The sequence below is a fragment of the Rana temporaria genome, chromosome 4 (genome assembly GCF_905171775.1).
Source record: "Rana temporaria chromosome 4, aRanTem1.1, whole genome shotgun sequence".
In the NCBI taxonomy this organism is placed as follows: Eukaryota; Metazoa; Chordata; class Amphibia; order Anura; family Ranidae; genus Rana; species Rana temporaria.
This window is the reverse complement of record NC_053492.1, coordinates 267,039,105-267,063,723: the sequence shown is the minus strand read 5'-3', so window position 1 is coordinate 267,063,723 and position 24,619 is coordinate 267,039,105. Positions and strand designations below refer to the sequence as shown.

The 24,619-nt window shown below is 43.9% G+C and overlaps 1 protein-coding gene across 4 annotated transcripts in view; it reads left to right on the top strand.

Annotated features, from left to right (window-relative positions):
- Positions 1–24,619, top strand: part of FYN (FYN proto-oncogene, Src family tyrosine kinase) — a 292,106-nt gene that overhangs the window by 53,924 nt on the left and 213,563 nt on the right. For 3 of the 4 annotated variants that reach the window (XM_040350256.1, XM_040350255.1, XM_040350252.1), the window contains exon 2: positions 20,786–20,900. The gene's annotated coding sequence lies outside the window, so the exon portion shown is untranslated. Of the gene's footprint in view, positions 1–14,976; positions 15,159–20,785; positions 20,901–24,619 lie in introns of those variants that run through there. The other variant, XM_040350253.1, reaches the window with a different exon arrangement.

The window sequence follows — 24,619 nt, the reverse complement described above, 5'->3', positions numbered from 1 at the left end:
GGCACGGACATGCAGACATTATGGGCACTGATAGTTGTCAATGATAGGCACTGATAGATGGCACTGATGAGAAGGCAATGACAGTCAGCACCGATGGGCACTGGCATCACAGGTGAGCTCTGGTGGGCATCGCTGATGGGGTTGGACTGATAATCACTGCACTGATTATCAGCGCAGTTCCCCCCTGTCAGGAGAGCCACTTATTGGCTCATCTCTACTCACGTAAGGAGACCCACTTATTGGCTCATCTCTACTCTGTCAGCGTAAAAAAATAAATGCAGATAACCGGCACTTCCTAGTTACGCTGTGCTCAGCTGCAATTGGACTCAGCTGATCACATGGTAAAGAGCCTACGTCAGGGGCCCTCCAGCTGTTGCAGAACTACAAGTCCCATCTGGGAGTAATTGTAACTGCCAGCCTTACAATACCTCATGGGAAATGTAGTGCCACAAGCAGCTGGAGGGCCCCAGGTTGCCTACTCCTGGCTTACATCAAAGGCTCTTTACCGCGATCGGAGATGCGGCGTGTCGCAGCACAATTGGCTTGGCTGAAGGATATCATATGATGTCCAGTCAGAATGGGAGTGCCACCGCCCAGCTGTCATTTTGTTATAGACCGGGCAGGATGCGGTTAAATAAAGTTGATCAAAAACAGCAGACAAGCAGACAAGCCTTTGGCCTTTGAGCCCAGCCATGGTTACATAATTTGCTAAATTAACGTGCGACCTGACTGTATAAGTCATTAAGCAAATGTTCACTTCTTAGCTCATTACATTAGTTTCACGTTAGTAGTTTTGTGTTCCTGGGTAGTATTCCGTTTGCTTCCATGACTACTCATTTCTGAGTGGCGGTGTGTGTACCAACACATTTTATCATGCACTGATAACATCATTTCATGTTTCCCAGCATGACCATCGCAGCATGCGACCTTTAAGAAGAGCATTTTCCATAGTGTCATCAATCAGTGTACTAGACCTGACCTCCGGACCAGCCTGGAGAGCCCTGTGCCAAAGCACTGGGGCATGACAATGATTGTTTGTGACTGATGCTGGCCACAGTGTGCAGTGACCTCTTCACTTTCTCTGCTCTACATTTGTAAACTCCTATTTGAAAGTCAATGTACTTCACAGATTTACTTAGAGGAGTTCTTGTTTTACCTTCATAGGGCAGTCCAGCAGCAGTGGATCTATATAGGAAGGTGAAAGAGCAAAGAACCAACCCATACCCTGTTTTGTTTTTTTTTCATTTTGTCGCCTCCTTTATAACCACTTCAGCTCCGGAAGGTTTTACCCCCTTCATGACCAGGCCATTTTTTGTTGTTTAACCACTTCCATACCAGGTACTTACGCAGCTTCCCGCCCAAGCCAATTTTCAGCTTTCAGCACTGTCGCACTTTGAATGGCAATTGCGCGGTCATGCTACACTGTACCCAAACAAAATTGGCGTCCTTTTTTCCCCCACAAATAGAGCTTTCTTTTGGTGGTATTTGATCACCTCTGCGATTTTTTTTTTTTGCGCAACAACTAAAAAAAGGCTGAAAATTTGGAAAAAAAAATACGTTTTTATTTTTTTCTGTTAATTTTTTTGTAAATAAGTTTTCTCTTTCAATTACGGGCACTGATATGGCGGCACTAATGGGCACCGATGAGATGGCACTGATGGACATCGATGAGGTAGTACTGACGGGCACAGATGAGGTGGCACTGATTGGCGGCGCTGGTATGCGACACTGATGGGCACACATAGGCGGCACTGATGGGCACACATAGGCGGCACTGATGGGCACACAGGCGGCACTGATGGGCACACATAGGCGGCACTGATGGGCACACATAGGCAGCACTGATGGGCACACATAGGCGGCACTGATGGGCACACATAGGCGGCACAGATGGGCACTCATGGGCGGCACTGATGTATACTTATGGGTGGCACAGATGGGCACTGCTAGGTGGGCACTGGGCATGGATGGGCACTGTGGGGTGGCGCTGATGGACACTGGGGTGGCGCTGATGGACACTGGGGTGGCGCTGATGGACACTGGGGTGGCGCTGATGGACACTGGGGTGGCAGCACTGATTGTTGCCAGTCAGTGCCCATTTGTGGGCACTGACTGGCATCTTTTTTCTTTATGCTTTTTTTTTTTTTTTTTTAAACTTTTTTTTTTTTTTGTTTTTTTTTTTTTTTTTTGCCCACCCTGGTGGTCCAGGGTGGGCATCCCTGGTGGTCCAGTGTGGCGATCCGAGGGGGGGCTGCGCTGATAACCAATCAGCGCGAACCCCCCCTGTCAGGAGAGCCGCCGATCGGCTATCCTCTACTCGCGTCTGTCAGACGCGAGGAGGAAGAGCCATCAACGGCTCTTCCTGTTTACATCGTGATCAGCCGTGGTTGGACACGGCTGATCACGTGGTAAAGAGTCTCCGCCGGAGGCTCTTTACCGAGATCGGAGATGCAGGGTGTCAGACTGACACCCCGCATCACCGATCGCCGCGATGCGCGCCCCCATGGGCGCGCGCGGCATGAAATCCTGCAGGACGTTCTGGAACGTCCTGTCAGGATTTCATAACCACTTCCCGGACGTAAATCGGCCATAGGCCGGGCGGGAAGTGGTTAATACTGTGCTATTTTAACAGTCATGCAATGCTGTACCCAAACAAAGTTTCTATAATTTTTACTGGCTTTTTTTATTTTCTTTATTATGTAAATGAAAAAAAAAAGGAAATCTAGTTTCTCTATTAATTTAGGCCAAAATGTCTTTGGTAAAAAAAAAATCCCAATAAGTGTACACACGGTCGTTTTATGTGATGAAAAAAAATGACGTTTTTAAAAACGTCACTTTAATTGACCGTGTGTGGGGGAAAACGTCGTTTTATGTCTTCTAAAAAACGACCAAAAAAAATTGAAGCATGCTTCAATTTTATGTGTCGTTTTTCAAAACGTCAACTTTTACTTCACAGAAATTGACCGTGTGTAGCAAAAACGTCGTTTAAAACAAAGTTTTTTCATCCGCGCATGCCCAGAAGCTACTTATGAAGCAAGCTTCAATGGAAAAACGTGGTGGAACGTAACCTCGCTTTGCTAGAACATTGTGAGAAAAACGATGGTGTGTAGGCAACTTCGTCTTTGAAAATTGAAGTTTCAAAAACGTCGTTTTTTACTTCACAGAAAATGTCGTTTTTTTTCATCACATAAAGTGATGGTGTGTACGCGGCATAAGGCTGGGTTCACACTATTGCGAACTGAATGCGGGATCCCCGCATCCAATACGCAATAGCAGGAGAATGTGAATTGCTCTCTATGGAGGCGGTTCACATATCTCTGATGTGGCTCCGGTGTGAATTTGCACAGGAGCCCTTGGCGTCTTTTGGTCCATTTTAGGTCCGAATTCAGCAAAAATTTTGGGCTGAGATCATACCTGAAACGGTGAACCAGAAGCCCTGTGTGTCTTTTGGTCCATTTTAGGTCCGAATTCAGCAAAAAATTGGGGCTAAAATCCGACCTGAAACGGTGAACAAGGAGTCCTGCTGGGAGCCGCTTCGGCATTAGGTGTGAACGGAGCCTTAATTGATTGGTTTGCTTGAAAGTTATAGTGCCTACAATTTATGGTATACATTTTGGATTTTTTTTTCATACTAATGATGGTGATCAGTGACTTATAATGGGGCTGCGATAGTGTGGCAGAGAATCTGACACTAATTGACACTAGGGGGGAAACTAACTGCCACTGACATCACCAATGACACTAATACAGTTATAATGCTATACACTGTCACTGTACTAATGACACCGCTGGGAAGGGGTTAAAGTCTAGTGTGATCAAGGGGTTAAATGTGTGCTTAACAATGTGTAATGTGTGTTGCTTTTACTAATAGATCTCTTTGTTTCTTATGCCTGTTTTGCAGGGATAAGAAACAGAGAGATTGTTCCATTTGTACACAGCCCTGTGCTGATTTACAACCCTAGTGATGGGCTCAGGCATGATCGGGATGGTAGTCCAAACCCACCTGAGCAATCCCGACACTACACACCGCCAATCATAGGCAGTGAGGTATTTCCTGGTCTTTGCAGCTGCGGGCTGGGAAATGCCTCACTGCCTATGATTGGTGGTGTGCAGTGTCGGCTTCCTGGTGGGATTGCTCAGGTGAGTTGGGACCAGTGGCAGCCCATCCATACGATGGTGCTGCCCCCCTAATCCATGCGCCCGGCCCCTAATCTACATGCAGGGTGTTGAATGCATGAATTTCAACAGTTTTTCTGAAGCATGTGATTAAAGCCTGATGCTTTAATTGGCTTAAAAAAAAGGGTGGGCTCACCCGCTTGTGTGAAAATAGTGCATGTCTTCCGGCTTCTCCTCCTGGCCAATCAGAAAGCTGGTCCGGAGGCCAGGGAGTCTCAGGACTGACTTCCTGTTTGGCCCGTAGGAGAAGCAACGACCCCGGGGCGAGGAACGAGATCCCTGTTATCTGCCTCCTAAGGTAAGGCGGCCTCTGTCCATCTGTCTCCGGGGGTTGATCGCTGCCTTCATGTCCGTCTTCCGCGTGGGAGGGGGATTGTGGGATCGCCGTCTTCCCGTCCCGAGAGGGAAGGGGTTTTGGCGTTGGCAGCCAGTCAGCAGGTCCCAGCCATGAATTATTGGCCCTAATAATAAATGTATACTAGTCCTTCTGTTTACTTGTCGAGGGAATATTGTTTATGCTTGTCAGTGTATCTACCAGTATCACTGCCTATCTATCTATCTATAGTTGGCCATACATGGAGCAATTTTCAGCCAGTTCCTGATCAACAGGCCAGAATTTGAGTCATGGGTGACCTTTTCAGCACCCTGTGCCTATCTATCTAATCAATTCACAAAGCTATACTGATCATAATTTGCAATTTTCACCATTCCTTCCAGCAATTAGAGTTGGAAATAACACTCCCAAGTCTGAAAGCAAACAGATGTGTTACAGTTTAGTGAACTGAACCTTTTCTGTTTGAGTATCCGTCTCTCCTTCTCTATTACAACCATATTTCATAAAAGTGATTGCTATAATTTACTGATAATTGATTTTGTTTAGAAATAACAACAGACTGTATAAGTAGGTAAATACGCTTGGGGCCTGATTTACTAGAGCGTTAAGGGAAGTGATGTAATGTGAATTGACATGTAATGAGATGAACCCTAGGATTGATTTACTGAATTGTGAAGGGAGGTGACATGAGGTGAAGTCAACTTGGAACAATTTGGCTAATGGACAAATCTAATTATTTCGTTTTATATTATTATTTTGTAGACTTGCCCATGTGGAATGTATATTTGACTTTGTTTTTAAAGCGATTGTAAACCCTTACATATACCCAGTGGGGTGAATGGCCTCAGGTGATACACAGAGATGAGACAAATCCTCCTCTCGTCATCCAGTCACAGCGCTGAATTTATAAGCTTGACTGAGCTGTTAGGAAAAAGGAGGCGAAGAGCTGAAGTTACACTCTGCAGAGCTCAGTGAGGAGAGCTCTGAGAGCTGATTGGAGGGAACAGACCCCCCCCCCCTTCTCCAATAGCGCACAGGAACAGAGATGAGGCTGTCAATCTGCTGGAGGTCCCTCCCCTGTCACCTTTCTCTTGGGGTAAGGAAAACTTGTTATACTGATAGCAGAGGAACGAAGCAGAAGACAGAAATGACATGTAGTGCTCTGGGGCAAATACACATTATAGAGGCATATGCTTTGTTCATGTCTGAGGTTTCCAACCACTTTAACTTTACTTACATTGCATGAACCTCTGGAAGTCAGATGTTAATTGCGGCTCGGTCTAGCTAACTGGGTGTTAGATTAAGCCCTCGTTCACATTGACTGCAGCTTTGAAATGATACAACTTCATCTGAAATCGCACAATTTTAAAGCCGCGCGTCTATTCAAGTCGCACCCTAAATTGCCAAAAGTAGTGCATGTGACGTCGCCGCGATTGGAACAGTGGGATTGCCGGAAATAGGATGTGACTTGTCATGCGATTTTACCTGTCAAAACATTCTGCTTTAGAATGTCATCCCAATTGCTGTATCACTGGACTCTACCACTAGATCACTGACCTGGAAGAAGTATGCCACAAGTGAAGTCAGGGCTCCTGACCTACCTGCTCATTACAAGTCAGAAGCTTTGTAGCGGGATAAGGATAAAGATCACAGTTCTATAGCCCTGCACCTTTTAGTTACAATTCAGCACTTGCAGCTCCTTTATTTGGATCCTAAATGGGTTCTCGGGATCGAGGACAGAAAATCAGTGTTTCACTTAGATGATGTAATGAACTAAAATGACTCTACGATATGAACTGAATGCATAAGGAGACATCATTTTGCTTACAGATAAGTAAACAAATCCTTTTCCTTAGGGAGGATGTCTAAGAAGAGTGTGAAGGTGACCCATTTGATAGAATTCAGCCATGTGAAAAACAAAGAAACACAGTCAGGTCACTTAGCCAATTTTATTGACCGTTCATCACTAACTAGAACAACATTCTTCATTGCCTACCATTAGATTTACCTTGTCTTAGCAGTTTTGTGATGCTCCATTTCCAATGTAGAGCCTCGAAGACACACACATCAACATTTTCCTAGAGATATGTGGATTTTCCTTATATTTTTTTCCCTATGTGTGCACGTCCTTTCTAGGAATATGTCCTTGAAATATCCCAGTTGAACTTGATTCATGTGTTAATCGTGACGCGGTTCTGCAGTTATTATTACAGCATTCCCTTTGTGACATCATACAACACTACACAGCTAGTGAAATATTTAAAAAGATCACATGACCTTACACCAGTGGTTCTCAACCTGGGGTCAGGACCCCCTCAGGGGTTGAATGATGATTTGCCATGGGACACAGAATCCTGGGCTGTTCCTGAAGCCTGCACCGCTCTCCCAGCCTTTTTGCAGTCGCCCAGCAGCTCTGTTCCTGGAGCCTGTGGCCGTCCAGTTGGGCTGTTCCTTAAGCCAGTGGCCACCCAGCTGGGATGTCCTAGAGCCTGTGGCCACCCAGCTAGGCTGTTCCTGGAGCCTGTGGCCGCCCAGCTGTGCTGTTCCTGGAGTCTGTGGCCGCCCAGCTGTGCTGTTCCTGGAGCCTGTGGCCACCCAGCTGGGCTGTTCCTGGAGCCTGTGGCTGCCCAGCTGGGCTGTTCCTGGAGCCTGTGGCTGCCCAGCTGTGCTGTTCCTGGAGCCTGTGGCCGCCCAGCTGGGCTGTTCCTGGAGCCTGTGGCCGCCCAGCTGGTCTTTTCCTGGAGCCTGTGGCCACCCAGCTAGGCTGTTCCTGAAACCTGTGGCTGCCCAGCTGGGCTGTTCCTGGAGCCTGTGGCCGCCCAGCTGGGCTGTTCATGGAGCCTGTGGCCGCCCAGCTGGGCTGTTCCTGGAGCCTGTTGCCGCCCAGCTGGACTGTACTTCCTGGAGCCCATGGCTGCCCACTCAGCCTCTTCGCAGCCGCCCATTCAGTTCATGGCATGGGTGGGGGGCAGAGACTAGAGGTCAGCGGACTGGTGAGGAATGTGAAGTGGGAGGGGCTGGAGGAACCCATATCTCCTGATTTCGACATAGGTGTCACTGGTACGAGACACCAGAAAGTTGAAGACACAGTGAATAACACTACCTGAGATTATAGTTGCCATTTAAAGTCCCCACTACAGTTCTTAGATGAACTTGATCAAGAGCACCTAAGTTGGCTGATCAGAACTCCCCTCAGCACTGCCACTCATCTTATTCCCCCCCACCAAGGAGTAATAGAAGGAATAAATATAGAGAATACATGGAAGGGAGAGGAAAAAAGGGTGAAGCCTCGTACACACGACCGAGGAACTCGACGGGGGAAACACATCGTTTTCCTCGTCGAGTTCCTTGTTAGGCTGTCGAGGAACTCGACAAGGCAAGTTTCTCCATTCCCGTCGAGGAAAAAGAAGACATGCTCTATTTTTGGGTCGATGGGATCCTCGACAGTTTCCTCGTCCAAAAATGTACACACGACCGGTTTCCTCAGCAAAAAAAAAATCCCAGCAAGTTTATTGCTGTTTTTTGCCGAGAAACTCGGTCGTGTGTACGAGGCCTGAGGAACAAAGAAAATGGGAGAGAAAGAATAAGAGAGGGATGGGGAAAAAAAACAAGAAATTAGGATATAGAGAGATAAAAGGGAAAGAAGAGAAAGAGTGGTACATCCTAAAATGTACCATAAGGGGGTTATAATACTGTACGAGTGGAAGGGACTCAAGGAGCGCTAAATGTCGGTGGGTTGGGTTAGCCTATCAGTGCCCATAAGTGCAGCCTATCAGTTCCGGTCAGTACAGCCTATCAGTGGTGCTGTCTCATCAGTGCAACCTATCGGTTCCTTTCAGTGCAGCCTCATCAGCGCACATCAGTGATGGAGAAAAATTACCTGTTTGCAAAAGTTTATAACAAACTATAAAAAAGAAAAATCAGTTTAGCAAAAAATAAAAAAAAAACAGTGGTGATCAAATACCACCAAAAGAAATCTCTATTTGTGTGAATTTTTTTTATAAAATATTGTTTGAGTACAACGTTACATGACTGCACATTTGTCATTCAAAGTGTGACAACACTGAAAGCTAAAAATTTGCCTGGGCAGGAAGGGGGTAAAAGTGCCCAGTAGGCAAGTGGTTACTTACTGTCATTTGTAATAGGCTTTCCTTTTTTTAATTTATGCAGAAGTTCTTTTAGTGCCGGTTCACATTGGGGCAACCTGTCAGGCGACCTGTCAGCCCGACAAGTTGTGCTCCATTCAGTACAATGGAACCGTTCTAATAGGAGCGACTCAAGTCCAATAGGTTTCTGTACTACTTTGGAGCGACTTGCATTGACTTCTATTAAAGAAGTCGTTTGCAAGCTGCGCTGAGTTCGCGCTGAGGGGGCGGCTTCAGAGTCGGAACAACTTTGAAGACGCCCCTGTGTGAACCGGCTCTTAGGGCATATGCAAGCTTTTCTTCTGGAAGACACTCTTTGAATGTAGCAACATTTTTCCAATGAGACATGCAAGTGCTCATGAGGAAATGGTAGTGTGACACAACAAATCCCTGCCTTTTCCATTGTCCTTTACACAGATTACAGTGTGTGAGGAATCATGGGACGAGCACAGGAAACAGAACACGTCATTATAGGGAGGAGGGTGATTTCCAACAGGAAAAAGCCATGCAATGTGTCTTATGAGGGGAAAACAAATAGCTAAACATATAGCAAGAACACATCTACCAAATGAAATCCATATTAGAATGGGTGAGGCACAATGGCTTTTTTTTTTATTTATTTTTTATGATTAATTAATAACAATTTTTAAATGGCCATGAAAAGACAAAAATAATCTGAAGAATAGGCAGATGATTGCCTTTGCGTTTCTATGCTGATATGTTCTCATAGCTTTCCAAATGCCCGGGCCACTTTTTGCAATTCGGCACTGCGTCGATTAAACTGACAATTGCGCGGTCGTGCGACGTTACTCACAAACAAAATTCACGTCCTTTTTTCCCCACAAATAGAGCTTTATTTTGGTGGTGATACCCTCTGTGGTTTTTTTTTTTTTGCGCTATAAACGAAAATAGAGGGACAATTTTGAAGAAAATTCAATATTTTGTACTTTTTGCTATAATAAATATCCCCATTTTTTATTTTATTTTTTTAAAACAATTTTTTTCTCAGTTTAGCCCGATACGTATTCTTCTACATATGTTTGGTAAACAAAATCTCAATAAGTGTATATTTATTGGTTTGCGCAAAAGTTATAGCATCTAAAATATAGGGGGTAGTTTTATGGCATTTTCATTACGATTTTTTCTACTTGTTATGGCGGCGATCTGCGATTTTTATCGTAAATGCGACATTATGGCGGACACATCAGACACTTTTCACGCTATTTTGGGACCATACACATTTATACACCGATCAGTGCTATAAAAATGCACTGATACTGTATAAATGTGACTGGCAATGAAAGGGTTAACCAGTAGGGAGCGGGGAAGGGGTTAAGTGTGTCCTATGGAGTGATTCTAACTGTTAGGGGGCGTGGCTTACTGTGACACGTCACTGATCGCTGCTCCCGATGAGAGGGAGCAGACGATCAGTGTTGTGTCACTAGGCAGAACAGGGAGATGCCTTGAATACAAAGGCAAACCCCCCCGTTCTGCCATTCTGTGGCCTGATTGCGGGACACCGGCGGGCATCGAGTCCGCGGGTCCTGCGGGCAAGGTCACGGAGACCGCGGCAGGTGCTCCCGCTAGGGGGCAGGTTCAAAGCAACGTATATATACGTTGCTTTGCCTACCCGTGCCATTCTGCCAATGTAAATGTGCGTGAGGCAGTCGGCAAGCGGTTAAAGTATATCAGAACCTAAGAAAAAAAATGTGTTTTATTGCAGCTTAGCTGTTTTCTCAGCGTATGTTGTGTGAATCTCAGGGACAGAGGCGACTTCGATTATAATCTATGGGCAACAAGTTGGAGAGAAGTTGCTGTTTCTAAAGTCAGAGCGACTACAGTAGTGCTAATTAAGACAGCGCTCATTGAATAACATTGAATTTCACATTGGATGTCATGCAACATGGAGTCTCACAAGTTGGAGCCCAAGTCCCGGCAGTGTTAATGGAGCCTAACTGCGCTGAGTGGATTAGATATAAACCTGCTCTCTGGGGTTCTTCTATAGGGACTTAATCACACTTTCGCATTGCGGTTACGCGTTATCGCAGTTCACATTATCGCATGTTACATCCGTCGCTGTACCATTCATTTTGAATGGCACCCCAACAGACTAAAGCAGTGCATCTCCAACTTGTGTGTTACAGAAGATCACAACTCACTTAAACACACTACTAAAAAGTGTGGCGTGCTGCATCAAATAATAATGCTGCATGTACTTTTTTTTTTTGTCCATTCTGGTGTGATGGCAGCCCAATTAAATTGAACAGGGTTAATAGGCATAAGAAACTGTTGAAGTCAGATTTAATGAATGTCTATCATCCTGATCAATTAAACCGCAAGGTACACAGTCTTTCACATGTGTGCGACTTGGTACTGAAAAGTCGCATGTCAAGCCGTACCCCATGATTTCCAATGAGTACCACTCATATATGTGTGACTTTAAGTCGCACCTACTTCAAAGTAGTTCCTGTACTACTTTGATCTGACTTTGGTGTGAGTTACTACACAGGCATTCCCTGAAATTGCGGCAAAATCCTGGTAAAATTTCGGCAAAATCACACGACTTTGAAGTCGTGGTAGTGTGTAGGCCTTAAAGCTGTAATATACCCCAAACCAAAAATGTATTATATTGCAGCTTACCAATCATTAGATGTGATGGGCTGCATTCAGTTTTTGTTTTTTTGGGGGTTTTTTTAGGCTCTTTTTCCCTCTGTTTTCGCCCAGTGATCTGACCAGTTACACACCTCATGTTTTTTTTTTCTTTTTGGTATAATGGTTTTACGTATATTAGCTTCTAAATCTCCATAAAAGGCTCCATCTTGGTAGCCAGCAAATAAATATCACCTGTTTTCAGCAGAAGAATCTGAGCAATCTCTATTTTACACTAGAAAACCCACTAACACCTAAAAATAACTGATGAATCAGCACCTAAAGAGGAACTAAAATCCAAATTAAACAAACTGCAAGCATCGCATGTCTCTTCTTCAAAAAAGGGCTAAAACAAGACGTGCAAACTTTTCACCTTTTAGTGAATCTGGCTGTATATACAGTGTCCCCGGAAAATATTCACAGTGCTTCACTTTTTTTCACTCTTTGTTATGTTACAGTTTTATTCCAAAATGGATTCATTATTTTCCTCAAAAATCTACAAACAATACCGCATAATGACAACGTGAAAGAAGTTTGTTTGAATTCTTTGCAAATTTATTAAAAATAAAAAAATACCATGTACATAAGTATTCACAGCCTATGCTCAATACTTTGTTGAAGCACCTTTGGCACCAATTACAGCCTCAAGCCTTTTTGAGTATGATGTTACAAGCTTGGCACAGCCATTTTTGGGCAGTTTCTCCCATTCTTCTTTGCAGGACCTCTCAAGCTCCATCAGGTTGGATAGGGAGCGTCAGTGCACAGCCATTTTCAGGTCTCTCCAGAGACGTTCAATCGGGTTTAAGTCTGGGCTCTGACTAGGTTACTCAAGGACATTCATAGGGTTGTCCTGTAGCCACTTCTCGTGTTATCTTTACTGTGTGCTTAGGGCCATTATCCTGTTGGAAGTTGAACCTTTGCCCCAGTCTGAGTGCTCTGTGCTCTGGAGCAGGTCTTCATCAATGATGTCTCTGTACATTGCTGCATTCATCTTTCCGTCGATCCTGACTAGTCTTCCAGTTCCTGCCGCTGAAAAACATCGCCACAGCATGATGATGCCACCACTATGCTTCACTGTTTGGATGGTATTGGCCAGGTGATGAGCGGTACCTGGTTTCCTCCAGATATGATGCTTGCCATTCAGGCCAAAGAGTTCAATCTTTATTTCATCAGACGAGAGAATTTTGTGTCACATGATCTGAGAGTCCTTCAGGTGCCTTTTGGCAAACTCCAAGTGGGCTGTCATGTGCCTTTTACTGAGCAGTGGCTTCCATCTTGCCACTCTACCATGCAGGCCTGATTGGTGGAGTGCTGCAGAGATGGTCGTTCTTCTAGAAAGTTCTTTCTTCACAGAGAAATGCTGGAGCTCTGTCAGAGTGACCATCAGGTTCTTGGTCACCTCCTTGACTAAGGCCCCTCTCCCCCAATTGCTCAGTTTGGCCAGGTGGCCTGCTCTAGGAAGAGTCCTGGTGATTCCAAACCTATTCCATTTATGGATGATGAAGGCCACTATGCTTATTGGGACCTTTAATTCTGCAGAAATTTTTCTGTATCCTTTCACAGATCTGTACCTCAATACAATTCTGTCTTGGAGGTTTTCAGACAATTCCTTGGACTCCATGGCTTGGTTTGTGCTCTGACACTGTTAACTGTGGGGCCTTATATAGACAAGTATGTCCAATTAACTGAATTTACCACTGGTAGACTCAATCAAGTTGTAGAAACATCTTAAGGATGATCAGTAGAAACACGATGCACCTAATGTAATTTTTCAGTGTCATGGAAAAAGCTGTGAATACTTATAAACATGGGATTTTTTTAAATTTTTTATTTCTAATAAATCTGCAAAGATTTCAAACAAACTTCTTTCAAGTTGTCTTTATGGGGTATTGTTTGTAGAATATTGAGAACAATTATTAACTGAATTGAATGGTTGTACTTTCAATCAATCGGTCAAACCATGAAATGGCTGGTGTCATAACCAATCATATGTGCAGCACCATGGCAGTTGCAGATCAAACAGAGGCCAAGATGGCAGCTTCCTTTGCTGAAAACGATTGGAGGGTTTAGTTCCGCTTTGAAGTGATTGTAAACCCTCACATATACCCAGTGAAGTTCCTAGTCTCAGGTGATACACAGAGATGAAACAAATTCTCCTGCATATAGTACGTTATATCTGTTTATTTGCAATCTTCTCTTTTCTACATCTGCTCAAAGTGCAGAATTTATAAAGCTTGTCTGAGCTGTCAGGAAGAAAACGTAGGAGGAGAACTGAAGTCACACTGCATTGCTCAGTGAGGAGAGCTCTGACAACTGATTGGAGGGAAGAGATACGGAACACAGGAACAGAGCTAAGGCTGTCAGCTGGAGGTCTCTCCCATGTCCCCATTTTTCTCTTGGTGTCAGGAAAACTTGTGAAGCCTCGTACACACGACCGAGGAACTCGACGGGCCAAACACATCATTTTCCTCGTCGAGTTCCTTGTTAGGCTGTCGAGGAACTCGACAAGCCAATTTTCTCCATTCCCGTCAAGGAAATAGAGAACTTGCTCTCTTTTTGGCTCATCGAGTTTCTCGACAGTTTCCCCGGCGAAAATGTACACACGACCGGTTTCCTCTGCAAAAAATATCTCCCAGCAAGTTTCTTGCTGCTTTTTGCTAAGAAACTCGGTCGTGTGTACGAGGCCTCAGAAGTAATTCATGCTGGTAGCAGAGGAACGAAGAAGCAGCAGGAAATTACACTTAGTGCTCTTAATTCAGAATATTACACACAAAAGAAGCATATGCTTTGTTCATATTTCATGTCTGAGGATTGCAACCACTTTAAGGCTAGGTTTGCACGGAAGCAGTCTCTGAAAATCAATCCGCTGTGATGTTACTTTTTAGAGGGAGGTACAGCCTTTCGTAAAGAGTAGCTTTCAGGTTTTCAGGAGGCGATTAGTGCGAGGTGATTTTTTAAGAAAACGTTTTTGAACAAGGATTTTGTGCGGAACTAACGCAGCGCCACCATGAGCCTAGTGGACGAGTCCACAGGTGGAGCCGCCTGTCAAACTTGACAAACCAAGTTAAAATTTACCGCTGCCACAAACCAACAGCGGCAAGCACATGATCCCCTCCGGCTGCCTCGTTGGCAATCGGGGTGGTAAAAAACACATGTGAGTGAGGCCATAAAAAAATAATAATCCTTCATCCGACAAAGCGCAATGCATTATTTTCATGTTTATAGTGTAGCACGTGCCCCTCCATACAAATGTCTGAGAATATTTTAAACCGTTTTGGTCAGAATATGTGCGTTATGATGAATGCAAAAAGACAGAAAAATATTTTTACTGATACGAACGGATACAATGGAGTAGACAAGCTGCTGTGGAAATCGCCAGCATAAATCCCTCACATGCTTAGAGGCCCGGGTGGCCGAGAGCTTAGCGGCAATCTCGGCATTCTTTTGTGCAGCATTTGTCAATTCCTCTGTTTGTCGATTAAAGGGACTGCAGCAAAATCTTTGTAACAAATAGCACAGTGTCCTCTGAGGAAATGTCAGGCAAATCTGCAGATTAGGCACATTCAGCCAGCCTCGGCCTGCTGCAGACTGCTAATTCGTTGTTGTTTTTTTTTCTCCCCTCCTAACACATGGCACCCCCTAGTAGGCTGCGATGGCGTTCAATATGAAGCCAGGTTTCCCTTAAATACTGAGGGAATTCTATTGTAGGAAATAGCGAGTGTCTGATGAAAGGAACAGGAAGTGAAGACATGTCCTGCATCTTTTATTATCTGTACATAGGAGCAGGCTACTCGGCTCTGATTTGAATGACGGATTACAATACACAAATCTCCTCTGGCATGAAGCATTACAAGGTGAGGTGTTGTTGATTTTTTTTCTTATTTAAACAGTGTCGAATGAACACAGGCTGAACTGGTCGGGGGAAAGTTAATGAAATGTGGTGATTTGATGGGTTTTTATCATTTCCTTGCTACATGGAAGAGTGCTGGGTGGATGCCACTGTGATGTATGAAGCGAGGATGACAAAGCAAATGTCATTTGCTCACATATAAATAAAGCTATTTATTTTCCTGCCGCAGAAAAGGAGACGGTGATAGCTACTGGCGGCCGTGATAATGGGATGGGATTTTGATTGTGCTTTATGGACTAATGAGATCTGAAATTACCTTGCATAGGTCACTGAGGTGCTAATGAATTATGTTCCCTTGGTTCCTATCATCTAAGTGGTATTCTACTGACTATTTTCTAAGTTAAAAGGAAAGATCATTTTCCTCGCTTTTACCGCTAGCTTACCCTATACCACAAGGATCTGGATTGCTTTATAGGAACAACAGCGTTTGTCTTTGTACACTAATACGATTTAATGCCTTTACCATTCCTGCATCCTAATAGTGGATCTGATTTATTACATGTGCCTATGAAACTGCGGCATCTGATCCTTCTATTAGATATCTTGTGTTCTATGTTTGCATCATGGCAATGCAAACAGTAGCAGACTTCATAGTAAGTATTCCTACTATTCTGAAAATGACACCATAAAGTAAACCTTTTATTCGTTTTTGTATTAGCATATGCAAAGGCATTGGTAGTGCTGTACCGGTATAGAACAATAACAAAAACGTGATAAAGGAGCCATTATAGCGGAGTTCCACCCTAAAAATTAACTTTCTATTAACAGTTTGCCTTTAATGTAAAAAATAAATAAAAACAATTTTTTTGAACTCACTTCTATCTGGCTGTTACCAGGCAGTATTCGTAATCTGCCTAGTTCCTGGTTCTAGGTGGTTCAACTTCCTGTCCTAAGACCCTATTGCCTCCTGGGAAATGATGAAACTCATTGCCCAGGAGTCTCTGTGCCTTACTGTGCCTAAAAATCGCCCAGCATGGACCTCTCCCTGAAAACCAGGAAGAAAAAGGAACTGGGCTTCACATGTCCACACATATGATGGATACGGCCACAACATGAGCTGGAGGATATAAGGCAAGTGTTTGCAATGATTTTTGGAATGATTGGAGAGCTATTAATATGTTTTAGGGACTATTTAATGTGATTCATTTTAGCTTGCAAAAAAAATAAAAAATAATTATGCCCGGAAACCCCGCTTTAAATTAAAAGAGAATTATATTCCCAAGTCAGGCCCCTTCAGGTTAGTTGACTGAATGGAACTGAAGAGGGTTTGGTCTTCATATGTGAGATGTGTTTTTTCAATTTTCTCAGACTCAGAAGGACTTGTGTGCATTAGATGGGGTTACTCTTGTGCATTAGTTGGGGTTACACGTGCATTAGCTGGGGTTATGCATACTGTATGCATTTTCTTGGTTATTAGTGCGCATTGGTTGGGGTTACTTGTGTACATTAGTTAGAGTTACACGTGCATAAGTTGGGGTGTCGTGGAGATAAGGATGTACGCTATGTGTACTAATAAGCACACATTTCGTCTAATGATATAATGCATCTTACCAATCATTCTATTTCCCGTATATCCCCAAGTAAACAGACATCACCACAGCTCACATCTCAGCTCTCATCAGCATGACTGCCAGAGACACATGCTGATCAGACACAGCAGAGACAAGAGCGTACATCCGCCTATAACCAATAATGTCCTTGCAGAGCGAACATGTCCCCTCCAGACGATTGTTCTGTGCATCACACAGGGGCCCTTCGCCGGCGGACGTATCCCCACTCTGCAAACACCTCTCTCCAATTCCAAGAAGGTTTCCACTACCAGACAGGACTCAACCATCGTCAGTCTGCCCCACTCAGCTTTTTAGCACGGGCTGCAGGAGTACTAACACAATACATATTAAATCATATTAAATTACATCTTCATAAAATTTCCACAACAGCTCCTTCTCTTTGTCATATGCTCCCACGTGTCCCTCGATGAATCTTGATCTTCTTCTTACACCTGGAAATGAATCAGTCCTTGCAGTCCATATGAGTCCATAAAAAGGAAAACACGGCTTGACATGTAGACTCTGTTCTTCAGGAGAGATGACATGGTGAGCTGTAGTAATCGCCAGTTGGTCTGGGATCCTCTGTGTCTTGTACGTGTAAAGAGAAGCAAAAAGGTATGGACAGCCGCACTCCGATAAATGTAAAAAACAATAAAAGCCTTTAATCCAGTAAAAAAACACTGCACAAACAGAGAACCAGCAAACGGTGGGATGATATAGTTGACGCGTTTCACATTGTTATACAATGCTTAGTCATAGCTATGTCCATACCTTTTTGCTTCTATTTATGCTTCGTGCATTGCCTGCACCCACTGGATTTTTCTGAGTCCATACTCACCACCGAGGTGCACTCATCTGGAGCGGTGGTCTCTTCCCCCCCCCCTGTGTCTTGTACGTGGGTTGGGCTTCTCAGAGCCCTCATGCATATGCAAATGCTTTGTTAAGGCTTCTTTCACACTAGTGTGACTCCAAAGTCGCACAATTTCCAGTGTGACTTTGATGCGACTTTGAGTGAAACTTTGATCCTACTTTAAACTCTCTAGATCCAAGTCACATCAAAAGTCGCATTAAAGTAGTACATGCACCTCTTCAAAGTTGTTGTGACTTTAAGTCGCACCGATTTGAATGGTGCCATTGAAAAGAATTGGTTACGATTTGTCGTGTGACTTTGATGTCCAAAGTCACACGACAAATCGCTCATCCTTAACCACTTCCCTACCGGCCCATTGTAAAATGACGTCCACAAAGAACCTGTCCCCAGTAGCTTGCGCGCAGAAGCGAACGCACACGCAAGTCCCGCCGACATATGTAAACGCCGTTTAAACCACATATGTGAGGTATCGCCGCGTGCGTTAGAGTGCCATCAACAATTCTACCACTAGATCTCCTCTGTAAATCTAAACTGGTAACCTGTAAAAATTTTCAAAGCGTTGCCTATGGAGATTTTTAAGTACCGAAGTTTGGCGCCATTCCATGAGTGTGCGCAATTTTAAAGCGTGACATGTTAGGTATCTATTTACTCGGTGTAACATAATCTTTCATATTTTACAAAAAAATTGGGCTAACTTTACTGTTTTGTTATTTTTTTAATTGATGAAACAATTTTTTTCCAAAAAAAAGGCGTTTGAAAAATTATTGCGCAAATACCGCGCAAAATAAAAGGTTACAATGACCGTCGTTTTATTCCCTAGGGTGTCTGCTAAAAAACATATATAATGTTTGGGGGTTCTGTGTAATTTTCTAGCAAAAAAATTATGATTTGTACATGTAGGAGAGAAGTGCCAGAATAGGCCTGGTATGGATGTGTGTATAACAGCCCTGTATGGAAGAGGTTAAAGTTACTCATGTGCAATGACCGAGAGCACCCATGTGCATTGCTTGACGTTGCTCATGTGCCCTGGATGGGTGCACTTTTGTGCCTTTAGGCTACTAATTTTCAATGGGTTTTGGGCTTGGGTTTACTCATTTGCATTGGCTTGGGTTTTCAGGTTCGTTGACTGGGGTTATTCATGTGAATTGGCTGAAGTTAATCATATATGTTGGCGTGGGGCACCCATGTTCATTGACTAGGGTTACCTATGTGAATTGGATGTATTTACTCCAGTACGTTTGATGGGTGTACTGTACTCATGTTCATTTACTGGGGTTACTTGCATTGGCTAGTGTACTCTCAGGCTATGCATGTGCTTTGTTTATAGTTACTCATGTACAGTGAATGAACACTCATGTGCATTGCATGAGGGTACACATGTGCATTGTTTGAAGATACTCATATGCCTTGGTTGGTGCACTCAAGTAACTTGATTGAGGTTACTCATTTGCATTGGATTTGGTACTCATGTTCATTAACTGGGGGTTCTATGTAATTGACTGAAGTTACTCAAGTATGTTGGCTGGTGGGCAACATTTGCTATTATGAGTGCTTTGTTTAATGTATGTTTTTATTGTGTTTTACTTTTACATGAATCCATCAGAAAATACTATATAAGACAAAGCAGTAAAGTACTCCTGGTGTAAATGCCATGCTGTGGCTGAATGCACACCTAGACATTTAGAGCTGCATGTAGGTACATAGGGCCAGATTCACAGAAGAGATACGACGGCGTATCTCCTGATACGCCGTCGTATCTCTGTGTTCCGGCCGTCCTAACTATGCGACTGATTCATAGAATCAGTTACGCATAGATAGCCAAAAGATCCGACAGGTGTAATTGAATTACACTGTCAGATCTTAAGGACGCAAATCCAGGCCGGCCGCTAGGTGACGAGGCCATTGCGGTCGGCGTAGAATATGCAAACGACTAGTTACGGCGATTCCCGAACGTCCGCGCTGGCCGTCGAGATACGCCGCGTAAAATTAGGGCTGAGCCCTAGGTGTTCTAAGCCATGTCAAGTATGGGCGTCGTTCCCGCGTCGAAATTTAAAAAATCACGTCGTTTGCATAAGTCGTCCGTAAATGGCGCTGGACGCCATTTACGTTAACGTCTAAACAAATGACGTCCGTGCGACGTCATTTAGCGCAATGCACGTCGGGTAATTTACCCTGACGGAGCATGCGCAGTATGTTCGGCGCAGGAACGCGCCTAATTTAAATGGTGCCCGCCCCATTTGAATTGGGCGGGCTTGCGCCGAGCGCATTTACGTTACATTGCCGCAAGTTTACAGGTAAGTGCTTTGTGAATTAGGCACTTACGCTGTAAACCTGCAGCGGTGTAAAAAAATTCCAGAAGTTCTGTGAATGGCACCCGAGCGACCCCCCTGTGGTTGTTATGCAGCAGGGCAGCCAGAAGGCACAGGACCTGGAAGACTGCTGCAGTGCCTACTATGGGGCTTTCATAGCAGTCCCACAGGTATGGCATATGCATACTTACATTAATCCAAGCGGGGCCAATGTAAAATGCAATAAAAACCTTACCTAGAATTCGTTTTTAATAAACAGGGGCTGTGTGGGGAAAATAGTAACAGGCAGAAATCTTATTATTATTAATATTATATTAGCTGTATGTGCCACTTTTCTGGGGTCATATGTAACCCGCTTACAGGTCCACTGTTCTCTATAGAAAGTACCAGTGGCGAAGCGTCCATTAGGGGCGCCCGGGTGCCGCCCCCTCTGTCATGCCACCCCCTCTGTGTAGAATGGATAGTGGCAATCGGGCACAGTGGCTGCATTTGATGTTTTTTTCAGTATTTTTCAGAATTTTTTTGTTGTTTGCGCCCTACTGACAATTTTTTTTCAGCACCAGCCGCCACTGCAAAGTACATACTTATAGGTAAAATCTAAAGCAATACACTAAAACAAAATACATTATAAAAAGTACATTGTTTATATTTCTAGTCTCAAAAAATGAGTACAGATGGTTTATCAAATCATTGGAGATATTTAACTGTGACTCAGATTCGTTCCCAATGTACAGTTTTTTATTTTTTATTATGCATCTATTTTGCAGTTTAATATCAGTTTATTTTGATCGTTTTTTTTTTTTCTAAATACATTTTTTTTTATGTTATTCTCTTATGAAAGGTTCGTAAGAGGTGGGAATATCATGTCATCAGTGTGGGATGCTGACATCTGAATTCGCAAACGTGAGGGCCTAGCGGGGAACTTTCGCCCACTGAATCTTTCATTACACCATAAGGTAATTTGTTACTTTTCTAAGTTGTGTACACTTTTTATTCGATTTTCAGAATGTGTTCCGATCACAGTGCTAGATACAGTCAGAAAAATTACGTTAATAGAGAAATGTAAGCGTTTTATCACTCATTTTTTATTATATTTTAGATTTTTAAACTATTTTTAGTAGTATGTAATGCAGGGTACAGGGGTCGGTAGTATGTAGCACACAGGGGGCAGTTTTTTTTTATAATTCTTTAATTCGTAACACAGTGCAGAGATCAGTAGTACAAAACACAGTGCAGAGATCAGTAGTACAAAACACAGTGTAGAGGTCAGTAGTACAAAACACAGTGTAGAGGTCAGTAGTACATAATACAATGCAGATGTCAGTAGTACATAACACAGTGCCAAGGGCAGTAGTACATAATACAGTACAGTGGTCAGTAGTACATAACACATTTCAGAGGTCAGTAGTACATAATAGCACAGTACAGTGGTCAGTAATACATCATACAGTACAGAGGTCAGTAATACATGATACAGTACAGAGGTCAGTAATACATGATACAGTACAGAGGTCAGTAATACATCATAGAGTACAGAGGTCAGTAATACATCATACAGTACAGAGGTCAGTAATACATCATAGAGTACAGAGGTCAGTAATACATCATACAGTACAGAGGTCAGTAATACATCATACAGTACAGAGGTCAGTAATACATGATACAGTACAGAGGTCAGTAATACATGATACAGTAGAGAGGTCAGTAATACATGATACAGTACAGAGGTCAGTAATACATGATACAGTACAGAGGTCAGTAATACATCATAGAGTACAGAGGTCAGTAATACATCATACAGTACAGAGGTCAGTAATACATCATACAGTACAGAGGTCAGTAATACATGATACAGTAGAGAGGTCAGTAATACATGATACAGTACAGAGGTCAGTAATACATGATACAGTACAGAGGTCAGTAATACATCATAGAGTACAGAGGTCAGTAATACATCATACAGTACAGAGGTCAGTAATACATCATACAGTACAGAGGTCAGTAGTACATCATACAGTACAGAGGTCAGTAGTACATCATACAGTACAGAGGTCAGTAATACATCATAGAGTACAGAGGTCAGTAGTACATCATACAGTACAGAGGTCAGTAGTACATCATACAGTACAGAGGTCAGTAGTACATCATACAGTACAGAGGTCAGTAGTACATCATACAGTACAGAGGTCAGTAATACATCATACAGTACAGAGGTCAGTAGTACATAGTGCACATATCACAAAGTACGTAGGTCTAGAAAACACATATCTCTCCCCCACTAGATAAAATACTCCCCTTCCAGTGCAGACATCTACTCCTCTAAGTTAAAACCCCCCACAGCACCAATTTCCCCCTTTCATGTAAAATTCACTTGCCAGACCCTCAGAAGCAGCAGCACCTGGCAGGACTTCTTCACTCCTCGGCTGTGTAATATGACATGTCAGAGCCGAGGAGGAGCCTAGGACTTCACTCAGTCCTGTAATGTCTATTGGCACGTTGATATGCTGTCTGATGGAGGGGCAGCACGATGGAGTCGCAACCTAACTGTCACATGCTGCTGACCACCACTTTAGAATGTACCATGCTCTGTCCCTCTTTTCTTTTTCTATTTCTCTCTACCGGTTTTTGTTTTTCTTTGGGCTTCATGGTTCTTAAAAACAGTCCAAACAGTATGATAGGGTTTTCTCAATGACAAAATAATGTTTTAATTTCTACAGTAAGATATACAGCTATTGATTTGTTGTTGGCGTTCTTGCCATCTCCTCAGGCTTGAGTGTTTTGATCTCAAACATGATGCATTGTTTTTTTTTTCTCAGACATTTTAATAAACATACTTATACCAAGAAAAAAAAGGTTGCGTACTGGGAATAAGCATGAAACCAGGTTGAGAAAGAAAGACTTGTAGATCTTGTAATTTGCAACTGACAGATATAAGCTTCAGGATGAAGGGAATTCAATATGTAGCACTAACCCCCGAAGGAGCTGCTGTGTATTTTTGGGTGGCATGTTACCTCTATCTTCCCGCTCTCCAGGGTGAAAATGAGAGTCTGAAGAATTCCAATGTCCACACAATGCACTTTTTTTTCTGGGATTTATTTGTAGAACTTGGTAGAAAATAAGTTAGAGGGGTGGAAGGGTAGGTAGGTTCAGGTGTAAAGTCACAGATAGGAAACACTCCTGCTTCCAGCATACAGTTCTCGTCGCCACTCTAGCCAGAGTGGGTATTGCTCACCCGGATAGGTCCCTCTCACTGGCCTAGCAGCCGGGATGGCGCACGGAATAAAGTACGGTCTCTGCCACAGACCTTCCTTTATGAGGAGACACTTTTGGTCCGGAATCCTCTGCCACAGGATTCAGCACCCGGATCTCTCCAGCTTAACTTTAGTAGAACGTTGAACCTGACAGGCGACCACGTCAAACCTCTCAGTGTATGGTGCATCCTTCAATGAAGTTTACAGGCCTTCTCCCAAGATACCAGCCTCTTGCATGGTCCTCTCCAGGATAGGTCCTCCCCTGGCTCCCTTAATCAAGTGGCTTCCTCCCGCAGGACAGACAGCACAGGATCACCTTGGTAAATGTAGGCCCCAGTCTAGGTACTGGGCCTACCAAACGAAGCCACGACCCCGGACCAACGTGGTCCCGAAGTCAGGATTCAGGACACACACTCCCGGGCCAGACGGGCCAGAAGGCGCGTGGGACGACAGACCCGGCGACGACGACGACCTCGCTCTAATGGTGTCTGTCCCTTAAGCACCCCTCCCCAGCATGCACAGCGGAACAATCACTCCCACTGATTTGCTGCCAAGGGGGACATCCAATACACCCTGACTCTGCTGCTGCCACTCTTGGCCTGGGATGGTAACAACACCCCCAGGCGAACAATGGTGGTTACTCCAAGCACAGCCATGGCTGGAAAAGAGGCTAAATTGCCCATAATTACACTTGCCTGAGCCAAATAAATAAACAAATTTACAGCAACGCCTGTTCAACAGGAGCAGGGCGCTACACATATAATAGGAATTATTTTGTTAAAAAAAATAATAGCTACCCTTACCCTGTTGCTCTCCCTACCCTGGTCACATCCTGTGGGCTTCTTATGTGACCTCCTCCTATGTGACAGCTCTCAGTTGTTGAAGCCAATGGCTAGGCCTGAGCACTGACACATGATCAGAGGAAGTGACATCATCTGTCACCTTTTACTGACACATGATCAGAGGAAGTGACATCGTCTGTCACCTTTGCATCCAACACCAGCCGACACCTGGATTTTCAGTGCGGACTGCATCAGAGGCAGGAGCTGCAGTGGAGCGCTGGTAAGATGGCGCTCTTGCGTTCAGCCCTCCAATAGCAAAATAGCGTTAGCCTTCCTCCACTGGCCCAACGTTTCTGCCCCTGATGACACACGTTGGTGGAGAAACGTCGGGCCAGTGTAAACTTGCCTATCCTGACCCCGGCTGTGAGAAAACGCATAATGCAGCAAAAACGCAAAGCGGATTTTTGCTGTGATTTTGCTACATTTAGCATTTTTCCGCGGCTGGCAGTGAAAACTTTCCTATCCTTCTGCTTTCAGGAGAGGGAGGTTTAACCTCACCTAAACACAGCAGCTCCAAAACTCTGCTAAAAGCCTATGCGTGCATGGACGCATAGGAATTTATTTACTAAAGGCAAATTGACT